At 40.9% G+C, this 14,370-nt stretch overlaps 2 protein-coding genes across 21 annotated transcripts in view; one reads left to right on the top strand and one right to left on the bottom strand.

Moving 5' to 3' along the window:
* The window catches only part of UBAC2 (UBA domain containing 2), a 185,902-nt gene that overhangs the window by 60,124 nt on the left and 111,408 nt on the right, over window positions 1-14,370 (top strand). The window lies entirely within an intron of this gene.
* GPR18 (G protein-coupled receptor 18) overlaps window positions 1-14,370 on the bottom strand; it is a 38,155-nt gene that overhangs the window by 6,322 nt on the left and 17,463 nt on the right. For 3 of the 19 annotated variants that reach the window (XM_055096961.2, XM_003832047.5, XM_063595986.1), the window contains exon 1: window positions 2,208-2,327. The gene's annotated coding sequence lies outside the window, so the exon portion shown is untranslated. The other 16 variants (XM_063595983.1, XM_055096954.2, XM_008957429.4 and 13 more) reach the window with 14 other exon arrangements.

The raw sequence follows: 14,370 nt of genomic DNA on the forward strand, positions 1-14,370 counted from the left end.
CTGCCAGAATGATGGGTTTTAGAAGTGTTGGAGACAACCATAGCAACTATTTCTTGTGTGGATGAAGAAATTGAAGGCCAGTTACTTGCTTAAGAACTCAAGGTAAAGCCAGGTCCAGTTTCTCCCGCTGTAATAACTTCTTACGAGGTAATTATATTGATCTGTCCACTAGATAGGACTTCTTATGGCTGAATCACATTCATCAGTTTTTTATATGTGATGTTATATTTCATTCATCACACAGGAGTTTGATGTTTCAGCTGGACAGAAATCTGCCTGCATGCAGACCTAATCTGTCCTTTGCCTTATTCACATAGCTTAGGACTTTTCTAAAATTAAGTATTGATTAGCTTCCCCATTGGCTAAAATCAACAGATACATTGATGGCATGTGTCTAGAAGAGTCCTTTCATCAAGACTTGAATTCTTCACGGTACACAGGGGCATTCTTGTTTCTGAATTGCCAGACTCTTAGAGGAGGCATCCAGGAGCACCTGAGGGCTCTCCATAGGCCTGGCTTCAGGTTGGGGTGAGCTCTCACTTTTTCCTCATCTTGCTGTCCATTCCAGCCCTCTGGACTGGCTACATTTGCTCTTCCTGCCTCTCACATGCTGTTCCACCCACTGTGGCATTCCTCACCACTGTCTCCCACCTGATGGCATGGCCTGCTGCTCTTTGTTCTTGTAGCTACCTTCTTCAGGAAGCTTTCTCTGCCATCCGAAGCTGGGCTGGTTTCTCTGCCCTCCGAAGCTGGGCTGGTTGTTCATCCCTGCAGGTTTCCTTAGCACTTGGTACCTATCCCTGTAGTGGCACATGTTTGCATTGTTACTGCATATTTACTTGCTTTTTCTCCTCCACTAAATTGCATTCCTTGAGAGTTGGCATGTGTTGCATATGTGTGTAGAGAAGAGGCATTTCATATTGGTTGAATTTCTGACTGAACAAGTAGGTGAAGAAATGGAGAGGTTGGGGGAGGAATGGATAAATGTCTGGGCCTTGAGTCAGCAGGCAGGGACACTTTGACCAGCTTATGAGATGGGGAGACTTAGGCAAGGGCCTGAGGTCTGTCGTCCTCCCCTGCAACCCATGAGCCCTGTAGCATTGACCCCCGTTCGCTGTGCTCCTGGATCTTCGCGATGGTTTTGTGTTGTCAGGGAATTATAGTGAAAAGAAACTGCCCAATCATTTGACAGCAAGTAAACAATGGGTCAAGGATTCAACTTGTATAATGTAGACACAAGTTTCTTTAATACTTGAACCTAATGAATTTTTTGTTTTTCCCCAAACAGAGGAACTTATTCAGGGACCATTCATGCAGCTTTAATTTCTTCACTTACTTTGGAATATGAGTGAAAGAGAAATGTTTCACTTGCAAAAGAGGGATTTTACTTATTCCCAGAGACTGCAAGATTCCCTTTGCTTTATCAAATAGTGTGTTTTAGCTGCAGTTTTGGGTTTTGGTTTTGATATTAAAAGCCATAAGTGAATTTTGATTTTAGCACTATAAACCAGTTTTTGAGTGAATATAATTCAGTTAAGCCACTTTTTAATGAGAAAGAATGTAGTTAATAGATCTGTATAGCAAATTCCCACTATAAAACATGCTTCTATGTTAGACATTTGTCTATGCCACAGGTAAAATAATATTTCCTGTTCTGTTAGCATAGCAAGTGTGAGGGCAGCTTATCCTTGTTGCCTCCCATCGGTGAGGGGACCAGGGGTCCACTGTTGTTACTGTTCATGTATCCCAGCAGGGGGACAGTCAGCACACAGCCAGTCCCCAGGGAGAAGAGGGTGTGAGGCAGACAAAGAGTCCTCTGAACTAGAGGAGAGGCCTATCCTTTGGCCTTGACATCCTCCAACCTTTGTCCCCTCCTTTCTGTTTCTCAAACTTGTATCTAAACTGACTGCTCTTTGGGTGTGGGTGTAGGGGAGATATGTTGAATAGTAAGAGTTTCTGGATAAAGAAGATTGAGAAACTATTTGTCTAAATGTGTGGTTTTTCTTAAGTCCCAACAATTTACAGCTATAATCTTCTAACCCAGTTAGTATACCTCCTTTCTGTTTGGTTTCCTAAATTGTATTGTAAATTTAATATTCCCAAATTTCTTGTCTTTAGCAATTTTTGTGTGTAGTTTTGAAGATGTATAGACATGTAGACATTCAGACACTTAACCTCACAGCAAACAAGTTGAATCCATATCTAACCATATATAAGTGATGGCAGTGAAATCAGTCCTGGAACCACTGAAGTCCCGTGGGACCCCAGGCCCAGAGTTTGCAGTGTGACATTTTACTATTGGAAGAGAGATCCAGAGTCGCCAAGGCAGCAGATTGAGCAGAACTCCATGGTTATTGTGAGGCACACAGCCTTCTGCTGCACATTCTGATCTCACAGTTACCAGAGGTGCAAATGGAGATGGGTATACAGTAGTCCCCTTATCCGCAATTTTGCTGTCTGAGGCTTCAGTTACCTTCAGTCAAATGTGGTCTGAAAATATTAAATGGAAAAATTCCAGAAATAAACAATTCATAAGTTTTCTGTTGCATGCCATTCTGAGCAGCATGATGAAATCTCTCACTGTCCTGCTCCTTCCTCCCCAGGACATGAGTCCTCCCTTTGCCCAGTGTCTCCACACTGTAGACATTCCCACTCATTAGTCACTTTCATAGCCACCTTGGTGATCAGGTTTACTGTCACAGTGTCACAGTGCTTGTGTTCCAGTAACCCTTATTTAATTAATAATTGTCCCAAAACACAAAGGTACTGAGCCTAATGTATAAGTTAAACTTTATCATAGGTATGTATGTACAGGAAAAAAATAGTAAGTATAGGGTTTGGTACTATCTGCAGTTTCAGGCATCCACTGGGGGTCTTGGAATGTATCCTCTGAGAATAAGGGGGAACCACTGTATAGTTAACACCTAGTAATATGAGGAAGTGCATTTCAGAAGAAAGAGGAGGGCTGGGCACGGTGGCTCATGCCTGTAATCCCAGCACTTTGGGGAGGCTGAGGCGGGTGGATCACCTGAGGTCAGGAGTTCGAGACCAGCCTGGCCAACATGGCAAAACCCTGTCTCTACTAAAAATACAAAAATTAGCTGGGCATGGTGGTGCGTGCCTATAATCCCAGCTACTCAGGAGGCTGAGGCAGGAGAATCGCTTGAACCCGGGAGATGGAGGTTGCAGTGAGCCAAGAACGCAGTGAGCTGAGGCTGAACTCCAGCCTGGGCAACAGAGCAGAACTCCCTCTCAAAAAAAAAAAAAAAAAAAAAGGACTTGTGGAAGGTAAAGGAACAAGAGATGTGTTATCAGGTTATTTAAACATAAACCTATATAATAGTGTGTGTGGTTGAGGATTTTAGTACACAGCCATCTGTACAGTAAAAGTAACCATGTATCTATAAGGTTGAGGGTTGTTGGTTTAAGACAAGTTACTTAGGATTTTTTATTATATCTGCCATTATTCTTAACTAAATTACGAAAGGTAATCAGAGGTGACTGTCAGGCATGATTCTGAGAGCCTCACATGCTTGAGCTAACTTAACCTTTATGCTGACTGCAAAGTATGTAGTTTACATGGTGTGACCCAGAAATATTTACTCATGACTCTCAGATTGTATGTTCTTTCTGTATTTTGCATTATAATATTATACTTCGTTTTAGTAATTTTTGTTGAAGTTGGCCCTACTTAATAGAGAATCATCATAAATGGTAATTTGACTTATAGCAAACAATCTCCTGAGGGAATAGACCATCTTTTTATCTCCCTGTTTCTTGCTAATGAGTTGATATTCTCAAGGAAAGGTTTTATAGCTGGATCCTGGCAGCTCGTACATGTAATTGTGGTGTCTGGGATCTCTGCCATTCCGTGGCCAAAAGACTTGAACAAGCACTTAAGAATGAGTAGATCCAAATGGTCAGCAACATGTAAATCTGCTCAACTTTTTATTAGTAATTGGGAAAATGAAAATTAAAACCACAGCAGGGTATTATCCATTTGCCAGAATGCCTATGATGAAAAAGACGGACAGTGCAAAGTGCTGGCAAGGATGTTGAGTGATGAGGGTATCGAGTAACAAGGAACATTGCTGGTGGGAGTTTAAATATGGAAAACAGTTTAAGTATTAAAATGAAGATACCAACACTCCATGACTCAGAGTCCACTCCTAGGTCTATAACCAGTAAAAACACATGCTGCGTACCAGGAGACATGGACAAGAATGTTCACGGTAACATTATTTACAACAACTCCAAATTAGAAACAACCTGAATGTTCAACTATAGCATGAATTAGTCACTTGTGGTGTAGGCATAGAGTGGAGTGCAAGTCACAATCACAATTGATGATACACAGGGCAGATAGAACAACATGGATGAATCTCATGAATCTAGTGTTAAGTTGAAAAAGCCAGACATGAAGGAATTCATATCATATGATTCCATTTGTATAAATTTCAAGAAGCAGATGAAATGAAAATACAGTGCTTAGGATTTCATGCTTAGGTGGTAAACCTTTTGGGTGGGGTGTGGGCATGTGTAATAATAAGGAAGGGTCCCCCATCATCTGTACGGCAGGATCCTGGAGCTGTTGCTTTTCTTACCCTCACCACACTTAGGCCCAAAGAGATCAAGGAAGGGAGAGGTTACTAGAACTTGGAAGGAGAGACCCCAGTCAAGTCAGCTGCCTTGGAGCAGTGCTTTTCTTTTGAGAGACAGTAAGCTTGAGGTTCCCTTACAGGAAGGAACCAGGGAAATGTACACTGTGACCTCAGGTTCCTCTTGGCCCAAATCTCCCCTGAGGCTCCTGTTAGCAGGAAGCCAGGGGCCCATGAGCCTTTGCATGGAGTTTGGACCCACCAGCCTCTGGGACAGAGAACAGGCTAGGGAAGGGAAAAGAAGCAAATGGATTTTCTGGCATGCTGTACTTTTCTGTATATGTGTTACCTTTCCTATTTAAAAACTGCCTTATAGCTTGTGTAAAGTGCATGCTGTAGACACTAAGTACTAGTTCTCTTGGCTTCGTTTGTCCCCTTTTTTTCTTTGTAGCATATTTAAATTTTTCCTGTCTTTAGACTGGGACTGGATAGCTGTGCAGGAGCCCAGCATGTGCCACTAACTGACCAGGTTGTCTTAACCATGTTAGCTCATTTCTCTGATGGTCACTCTCCCCAGGGGCAGTTGGGTGAGGCCTTCTGTGAGGGGTCATCCACTTCCGGCCTTGTGTGATTTGAAGGCATTCCTCTCCCCAACTCTTTGCATTGCAGAGAGTATTTTACCTTTGGTCTTCCTCTGAATTTCTGTAGGACTGTGGATAGGAGCCGGCAGGATAGGAGCTTGGAGGCTGCATGGAAGCCTGAATGCGTCCAGGATGCATTTCCTAAGTCCTCATCCCAGGGAGGAAAACCAAGAATGTGTCTGCTGAAGTTTGGGCCTACTCTAAATGCAAAGCACTCAGTCCCCTGATGGGGTCACATTAGTTCCTGATCTTTGCCATCGCTGTTTTTTTTTTTTTTTTTTTTAATTGTTCTTCAGTGTGTATGTTTTTTACCATATTTTAAATTTATTTTTAAGTCGACCTCTTGGAGATATTATAATCAACCTTTAGAGGAAGACATGTTGTTTTTTTCTTGGTAATAAAACTGCATTGATTTTGGTTACTCAGACAAGGTATTTACCAGAACACTCCCTTGTATGCTTATAAAATAAAACTAGTACTCCATTCAGTTGAATATTTGCAGCAATGTTATCTTCTTATTGCTAATACCATTTGTATGGGTAGACTTTATGAGAAGTTTATGACTTTCAGCTCATACAGCTTCTTGCGCTCAGCAAGCCACAGTCTAAAGAGAGTCTTAACTGAGAAGGGAAGGAAGGAGGCAGGCAGGACCACCCTGAGACCCACAGGCCAGCTGCCGCTGTGCTTCTTTGGAAAAAAGGTTCTCAGACTGTTGGCTTACATCTTTCTGCCTCTGGTGTAGGATTTGCTCTTCTAACATGAATGGAACATTTGATTTAGGATCAGTAATTACAGGTTTTAGAAGTGGAGTTTGAAGTATCTGTGACACATCTCTCTTTGACAGTCATGTGGGTACTGATCCCTGATTGCACTTTCACCCCTTTTCTTCTTCTTGTTCTCGTTTTGTGTGTGCCTTGTGAACAAGGACCTGGCACGTGCGTCTTCAAACGTTTCAGCGCATCTAGAGTAGTGCTTCACCCAGCAGGCCCTCAGTTAACAGGCATATGGATTCAACTGGTGTTTGTGTTTTTCTGTAAGAAAGGTTATGCCATGTCTCAAAAAATGAATGGCTAATGTTTCTAGGTAGATACAATTACAAAGACGTACCAAATAAAATAATGAGACAAAAAGAAATAGGTAGATTGGGATTGGCTGTGTAGAGGTTTTAAGGTAAAAGTGGGCAAGTTAAAAAGGTTTCGTATCAGAGAAGTTAGTTGCAATTTATTGAATGTAGGAGTACTCACACAGTTTATTTGAATATGAAATAGATCCAGATTTCTTATGTATGGTCTCCGGTTTTCCATACCGATTGATAGTTCAGGGCTGCTTTGACATAAATGCTGTGCTTCTACTGCCACCTACAGATGATTAGTGGGTCTTGGAGCTCTTCACCTTTACCCCTTCTAAAGTCTCTTTGAAATTGAAATAATTTTTTTTAAAAGCTATTAATTGGTAGAATATTATAAAATATTTTAATGTTACTTTATGAATATTTCTATATTATATTACATAATACTATATAATATGTAGCTTTATATAATAGATATGAGCATATTCCTCTAAAACAAGGTGGCCAATCTTCTGGCTTCCCTTGGCCACATTGGGAGAACTGTCTTGGGCCACACATAAAATACACTAACACTAATGATAGCTGATGATCAAAAAAAAAATCGTGGAAAAAACTCATAATATTTTAAGAAAGTGTACTAATTTGTGTTGGACTGCATTCAAAGCTGTCCTGGGCCCATGTGGCCCATGGGCTGCAGGTTGGACAAGCTTACTCTAAAACATTTTGGCTTGTAGACCATTTCTGCCCTCTTTGGAGGCATCCTTTTTTTTAGGAAACAGTTTTTCTCTGTAGGACTATGTGTATTCCTGGGCTAGGGCCTTGAGAAGATTCCATTTTAACTCTTATTTGTATCTGATACTATACTAAGATATTAAACATAAATGTGGCCTTAGAACAAATTTGACATGTTAAATATATATATATGTATTAGACAATTTATCATCTTAACCATGTTTAAATGTGCAGTTCAGTAGTGTTAAGTTCATTCACACTGCTGTGCAGCCAACCTCCAGGACATTTTCATCTTCCCAGACTGAAAGCCTGTACCCATCATACAGCAAATATCTCTTCAGTCCCTATTTTCAGTTCTTTTGGGTTATATCCCTGAAAGTGAAATTGCCGGATCATGTGGTAATTCTGGTTTTAGTTTGTTGGGGAATGGCTGTATCGTTTTCCCCAGCAGCTGCACCAGCAACACAATGCCCAGTTTCTCCCTATCTTGGCTCGCACGCACACCTCTCTCAAACTCGCCCTTCCCTCCCCTCCCTCCCTTCCTTTCCTGTAGTAGCCATCCTCATGGGCATAAGGTGGTGTCTCATTGTGGTTTCATTTCCATTTCCGATGATGAGTGACTTCAAGAATCTTTTCATGGGCTTCTTGGCCATTTATATTTCTTCTTTGGAGAATTGCCTATTCAAGTTCTTTGCCCATTTGTTAATCGGGTTGTTTCTTTCTTGGTTGTTGAGCTGTAGGAGCTCTTTATGTAATCTAGATGTTAATCCCTTATCAGATGATTTGCAAATATTTTTTCTCTTACTCCGTAGGGTGCCTCTTTTCTTTGTTGATTGTGTCCTTTGATGCATTTTTTGGAGCATATTTTAGGCTTGCTCATTTATCATATTTTGATGATAAGGATGAATTTCATAGCTTTAGATTTCTAAATGGTGAGGGGAAGGGAGGGGAGGTTATCCTGAGTAAAATCAATGAGTCCTTTTGGAACGTTTCCTCATGACTTAAGCCGAAGCAGTATTTTCCTGCAGTCCTCAGCACCTTTGCCTTGTCCAGGAGGATATAAGGAAGGAAGGAAGAAACTAGCTCTGTTCCAGAGTCTGCTCACTTCAGAGCCTTCCACTTGCTACTGCTGCTTTCTTATGCTCTGAAAACTATCTGCCTTTATTATTATAGTCATTTGAAATTGAAAGAGTAACATTTATCTTTTTGTAGCATTCTTGGTCCCTGCTGTTCTGATTAATATTTTATCAGTGATAAAAAATACCAAAATATAGTGTGTTTGCTCATCAGATTTGCAAATTACAAAAACTAGGAGGATATTTCAGTAATGGTGGAGGCTAAGCTTCTGTAACAAACCGCTGACACAGTGGCTCAAAGAGCGCAGATGTTCATTTCACTTTTGTAACCACCCTGTGGGGTAGGCAGGCTCTGTACCGGTAAGTCGTCAAGGGCCTGGTCTGGTGGAGCAGCTCTGCTTTCCTCAACATGTGCCTTCCAAGGAGGCTCCATGGCTTCTGCTTCCAGCTGGTGTGGAAGAAAGAAGGGGCATGCAGGAGGAGGGATTGCCTTTCCCCAGGTGCCTTCAAGGTTGCAGATGTCACTCCTGCTCCCAAACCATTGGCAAGAACTTGGTCACGTGGCCACACCTAATCACAGGGAGGCTGGGAGATGTAATCTTACCTGGGCAGTCGTGTCCCTGGAGATAAGGGAACAGTGGGTTTTCGGGGAGCTGCTAGCAGTCTTCTCAGAAGAACAATAGCTCTAACACATTAGCTGCCTCAGCAAGCTGGAGTTTTGGGCTTTATAGTCAAAATATGAAACATAGAAGGAGGCCAGGCATGGGTGGCTCTCACCTGTAATCTCGGCATTTTGGGAGGCCAAGGCAGGCAGATCGTTTGAGTCCTGGAGACCATCCTGGGCAACATAGCAAAACCTTGTGTTTACATAAAATACAAAAAATTAGCCAGGCGTGGTGGCATGTGCCTGTAGTCTCAGCTACCTAGGAGGCTGAGGTGGGAGGATCACCTGAGCCTGGAGGGCCGAGGCTGCAGTGAGCCATGATCCTGTCACTGCACTCCATTCAGCCTGGGCTACAGAGTGAGACTGTCTCAAAAAAAAAAAAAAAAAAAAAAAAAAAAGAAACACAAAAGGTAAAGAAGGTAAGAGAGAGAACATTAGGTCTTTCTCTTGAGTCTTAAAAATCAGCTGTAGAGGCACTGAATGATAGAGTTGTTTGGCTTGTGAAATGGCATCATGGAGTGACTGCCAGTTGACACTGATGTGCTCCTAGATGCCATTTGTAGGATTACAGGGAAACAAGGATGTTGCTGGTGGTCCAGGTTGGCATCAGGATGGGGTGGAGATGGAGATTGGCCATGGGAGAAACAGGTGGAGAACAGGCATTGCTTACCCCAGAGAGAAGAAACTGGGACAGAACTGTCTTCCACTGTTGAAAGGGCTGCCCAGTGAAAGAGGAGTTAAATAAGGGGGGAATGGCCTGTGGTGAATGAAGACCACGGGGACATGCTACGGGATATAGCTTTGGGCTTGGCATAAGGAGTAACTTTGCAGCACTCACTGTCTCAAGATGAGGTGATCTCCCTTGGGAGCTGCTGAATTTGACATTGAGGATACTCAGGCTGTGGCTGGGACAGTGCGAGGCAGGGGTGTTGCAGGAAGTCCACTCATTGCTAGGTACCACAAATGGAGTGCCTATGAAATCCCTTTAAACCGTGAGCATTCTGTGGTTTAAATGAGCTATATTCTGATTCTGTGCTCTTCTTTATTGTGAGATTCATAAGTAGGCTTAGAGAACTAGAGAAATTAATTGGAGTCCAGCCAAGGGACCGCATTTCCCAGGATGTTCTGTGCAGCCTACTACTGGTACAGCAGAACTTGTTCCAGGACATAATTCACTGCAATGTAGAGTTATTATTACATTTCTCAAACTCTGTAATACAAAGAGGTTTGATATTTTTTCTATATAATCTAAGTGATTGATTTTTTGCTTTCTTATAAGCAAGGGGTATTTTTAAATTTTGAAGTACATACTTCCAGAAAGTCTTTATAAATACTTAAAGAGGAATAGAATGAGAAAATCCTGACACCATTAAGGTAAGAGCTAAATAATGAGTTGGTAGGGTGACATATTTGAAACATTTATAAAATAAAATATTCAAAATAAATTACATTTTTCATATTATTACTACGAATTCTTACAGAACTTCAATCTAGACTGTAAGCTTCCATGTTAAAGCTGTTTTCCCCTTTCTGAAATGAGCATGCTCAGCAGTTCAGTAAGCATTGCCTGCAGTAACACTGCACTAGATGGCAGTGTTACGTAGAACTTGATAAAAGCTTTAACTCCTCTAAAATAAGTTATTAAATGGGGATCATATGGTGAAACATTTTTGTAATAAATAACAGAATGGTATTATTATACTTTATACAAACACCTTTAACAGTTTGATACCCTGTGACTATTTCAAAAAGGCGTGTGCTGTAGTTAGAATTAAAAACTGGTATTGTGTATGTGTGTTAATTTTTCCTAAACAACACAATAAAGTATTTTAAACACCACTGGTATAGCAATTGTGAAACTCCTATGATGTAAACCTAAGAATGATTTTTAGTTCTGATTATTCATGGGCTCAGCTCAGCACAGTTCCAAATTTTAACTACGTAAGGTGAGGCGACACACTACTTGGCCCTAATAGTAACATTAAAGAAAAAAATAATCATTATCTGAAAATTATTGAGCTAATCAAAGAGAATTGTAAGCAGATATTTTTATCAAGGGCATATGGTAATATTGTTTGCCATTTTGTGTCTCTTTGAAGTCTTATATGAACCACAGACTGTTTTCACTAGAATGCACATGTATGTAAATGTTAATAAGAAAATAATTGGAATTTAGCAGAGGTGAATATTATGGTCACATTTATGGTCATCAGCTTTTGTCTTCCTAAATAATGCTCCTTAGCTAATTCTTGGGCACAGATCAAGTGTTCGATTTTAATTACTACTTTTTACATTTCTATATCAATGTCCAAGATTATAGTGGTATCAACAACAAGTAGAATATTTTCAAAACCCAGAAAGTAAGTAAGTAGGGAACGAGAGTTTGTACTTAGAAACATAGTTAGATAGAAATTGATGGTTGATGGTGTGGACATACACATGAGTTCTGAAGAAGAATAAAAATAAGGAACAGGAAGCTGAACTGTAAAAGATGATTTTCAGTACATTGCGTACTTTTATTAACTTAGAAAATATGCTAATCTTTTATGGTAAATTATGGAGAAAGTCAATTTCAGTCATGTTTTAGGAGAAGAAAGAATTTCCAAAGTGAGGAAGAGAATAGCTTGACACTTCCTTGTATAAAGTAGCCACTTAGTAAATGTTTGGGTATTTATGCATGCATGAATGAATGAGAGAATTCTACCTCATATTTTACAAGAGCAGTCGGCTCTTTTCTGATTTCCCCAATCTTTTTGCATTCTCTTTTCCTCTTGTTAAATTATTTGTTGAGCACCTACTTTATGATAAGCCTTGTTCTGGGCTCTGAGGATCCTGCACTGATCAAAGCAGACAAAATCTTTGTCCTCATCGACTGTACATTGTAATTGAGGGTAAAAGACAGTAAACAAAATAAAAATTTGTAATATATATATGCCAGATCATGATCTGTGTTGTACAAAACTAAATAAACTAGGGAAGGGAATGCCAGGGTGTGAGTGGGATTGCAGTTTTAATGATTCTAGTAAGGAAAAGCTTGAGAAATCAGGTAATATTTGAGCAAAGACCTGAAGGGGTCAAGGTGTGAGCTATGTGGAGATATTGGGGAAAGTATTCCAGATATCAGAGACTGCCAGTGCCAAGGCCCTCAGGTGGAGATGGGACCATCCCGTACGTGGACAGCTGGAGCAGAGTGATGGGGGGATGGGGTGTGGGAAGATAGCAGGAGATGAGGCCAGGGAGGTAAGAGTGGTCACTGGCCTGTCAGGCCATTGTACTAATTTTGGCCTTTAATCAGGGCATTCGGGAGCCATTGCATGATGCTTTGGGAGATGAAGTCATGTTGGCCTGTGCTATCTTTTCATTGTTTCCCTTTCTTTTTTAAAAAAGCACTTAATCATTTTATACATACTTAGAGTTTTTAAATTGTTTTTCACTTCTGCTTCTCAGGTTATCAAATTCTCCCTCAGGGTAGTCTGTTGTTTCTTAGAGTTTTAATTTTTTATTGTGAACTCGTTTTCAGTGGTTTCATTTGCTCTTCGAGTCATTGAATAATAGTTGCCTAGTGATTTTGGCCTCTTAGCTCATGTTTCCCTGAAAGGTGTTAAACCACTTTGGCAGAGTCAGATTAGGTTAAGAGGGGCAGTGAGCACCCAGGATAGAGAATCCACAGCCACTGAAGGACCTTTGTGATCCACTCCTGTTTGGTGAGGTTCCAGAGGTGTCTTGGCTAGTGAGGGATTCATTTTTAAACTCTCAGAAATGAGCAGTATTGAGAGTAAGCGGTTTCTTTATATGGTAGTTTGCCTGTCCTGGGGGAAAGGAAAGATGTAGAGGAAGAAATTATTAAGGAAATGCTATCTCTTGGTAGGTACCTACCTCTTAAGGTAGGTACCTTGCAGTGTGGCTGTTGATGAATTTAGTGTTGATCTGATTATTAATACTTTGTGACAGTTTTGATGAGGTGCTTTGGAGTGATGAATCCAAGCAGATTCATCCATTTGGGTTGTACACTTGGTGTGGGCCCTGTCAAACAGGTGATCCCTGTATTTCTCTTCTTGAATTTTTCCTGAATTATTTTGATCACCTCCTCTTCCATTTTTCTCAGTTCTTTCTGGAAATCCTATTACCTAGATGTTCAGTCTCCTGAACAGGTCCAGTTTTCATCTTTTTTTTTTTTTTTTTTCCCTGCTTTCTTTCTCTGTGTTTTTGCTCTCCTTGCTGGGAGGTTTCCTGGGTTCTACCTTGCAATTATTCTAATTAATATTTTAAAATAAATTTTTATTGAGGTATAAATGTATATATCTTGAGTCCAGAGCTCATAGACTTTTTACAAAGTGACACCTTCTAAGCACCATCCAGTTGAAGAACAGAATGTGACCCACTCCCTAAAAGGTCCACTTTTGCTACCTTACAGTTACTCCTTCCTGCCAGAAGTCTACACTGACTTTTAACACCCTGATCTAGTTTTGTCTGTTTTTAAACTTTACATAATAGAAATGTGGACTCTTCTGTATCTTGCTTATTTTTTTCGGTATTCTGTTTAGTTTCACCTGTGTTGCTGTATGTACCTGTAGTTAATTTTTTTTCCATTATTGGTATAGTATTTTGGTGTGTGAATACCACCATCTATCCATTCTACTGCTTTTTTTTTTTTTCTTGAGATAGGGTCTTGCTCTGTTGCCCAGGCTGGAGTGCAGTGGCATGATCACAGCAGCCTCGACCTCCTGGGCTCAAGTAATTCTCCTGCCTCAGCCTCCCCAGTAGCTGAGACTACAGATGCACTCCACCAGGACTGGCTAGTTTTTTTTATTTTTAGTAGAGACAAGGTCTTGCTATGTTGCCCAGGCAGGTCTTGAATTCATGAGCTCAAGTGATCCTCCTGCCTTGGCCTTCCAAAGTGTTAGGATTACAGGCATGAGGCACGTGCCTGGCCTCATAATACTGTTAATGTTAATGGACATTGGGATTGTTTATAATTTGGGAATAGTACAAATACTGTTATTATGAATATCCTTTTTCCTTTTCTTTTCTTTTTTTTTTTTTTTTGAGACAGGGTTTCACTGTTGCCCAGGCTGGAGTGTGGTGGCACGCAGTCATGGTTCACTGCAGCCTCAACTACCTGGCCTCAGGTGATCCTCCCACCTCAGCCTCCCAAGTAGCTGGGATTACAGGTGTGCACCACCACTCCCAGCTAATTTTTGTATTCTTTGTAGAGATGAGGTTTCTCCATGTTGCCCCGGCTGGTCTCAAACTCCTGTGCTCAAGCAGTCCTCCCACCTCCACCTCCCAAAGTGCTGGGATTATAGATGTGAGCCACTGCATGCAGCTTGAATGTCTTTGAACATGTCTTTTGTTGCATATATGTATGCATTTCTGCTGGGTATGTACCTAGGAGTGGAAAGCAGAATCATAGTGTATACATATGTTTAGATTTGGAAGATACTGCTAGTTTTCCTGTGGGTCAGGCATTTAAGAGCAGTTTACCTGGGTGATTCTGGCCTAGAGTCTCTCATGTGGTTGTACTCAGGATGTCAGGGACCACAGTCATCTTCAGGCTTTACTGGGATTGGAAGACTCACAGTGCTGTTGG

The sequence above is a fragment of the Pan paniscus genome, chromosome 14 (assembly GCF_029289425.2).
Source record: "Pan paniscus chromosome 14, NHGRI_mPanPan1-v2.0_pri, whole genome shotgun sequence".
Taxonomy (NCBI): domain Eukaryota; kingdom Metazoa; phylum Chordata; class Mammalia; order Primates; family Hominidae; genus Pan; species Pan paniscus.